This window comes from Penaeus monodon, chromosome 25 (assembly GCF_015228065.2).
Source record: "Penaeus monodon isolate SGIC_2016 chromosome 25, NSTDA_Pmon_1, whole genome shotgun sequence".
Taxonomy (NCBI): Eukaryota; Metazoa; Arthropoda; class Malacostraca; order Decapoda; family Penaeidae; genus Penaeus; species Penaeus monodon.
Window position 1 is genome coordinate 40,563,009 of NC_051410.1, and position 800 is coordinate 40,563,808.

General features: G+C 28.9%; 1 protein-coding gene across 2 annotated transcripts in view; it reads right to left on the reverse strand.

Moving 5' to 3' along the window:
- Positions 1–307: 307 nt before the first annotated feature.
- The window catches only part of LOC119589277 (myosin heavy chain, striated muscle-like), a gene marked incomplete in the record, with an annotated part of 11,977 nt that continues 11,484 nt past the window's right edge, over positions 308–800 (reverse strand). For both annotated transcript variants that reach the window (XM_037937895.1, XM_037937894.1), the window contains 1 exon segment: positions 308–800.

The window sequence follows — 800 nt, forward strand, 5'->3', positions numbered from 1 at the left end:
CTAATTGTTATTCTTGTTTCACAATTATGGGGTTGAAAGAATACCTACTAATATCAAAATATATAATCTCACTTGTAAAGGATATGTATGAAAAATGTATGTTTCTATGCTAATATTCTAAATTTTCCCTTTGTATTTGTACTGCTTCCTACATATAAAGAAAAAATATTTGTTTATATATCACTCAAAATGCAACTTTATATTTCTACCTTGGCAACATTTACAAAGAATTTTAATTCCGCAGACTTTTAAAAGGAAAATCATTGCAACGTTTCTGACTGGGAAATGAAATGACTCTATTTTGCAGGAATCAAGTAAGATATAATATCCAAGATTATATATTACAAAATAAAACACCTCACTATCAAGATACATACATTAAATGATCCTCAATATAACCTAATCTATGTAATATCCTAAGTGCAATGGTAAATACCACATTCTTTGGCTAAAGAACATAGGACAAAGTGTATGTCTCTACAAAAGTGCAAACAAATATGACAAATCACATCTTCTGTTTTCGTTATATATGAGCAGAACTTGTACAAAACTAAGAGATTTTGCAACATGACTTTATTTGGTGATTTGCAAAGATCTATAAATCAAATAAGAGTCATAAATGACCAGTAAAAACATTGCCATTAATATGCTTATCACTATCTGTATCAAATGGATGTTATCTGATATATTTTATTGTGCACCGGAATCAATGATAAATCTTTAAAAAAAACCTAGCCACTGCACACATGAGTATGAGAATCGTTTCTGGGGAAATTTAAGAATTCTGGAATAAGCATTAC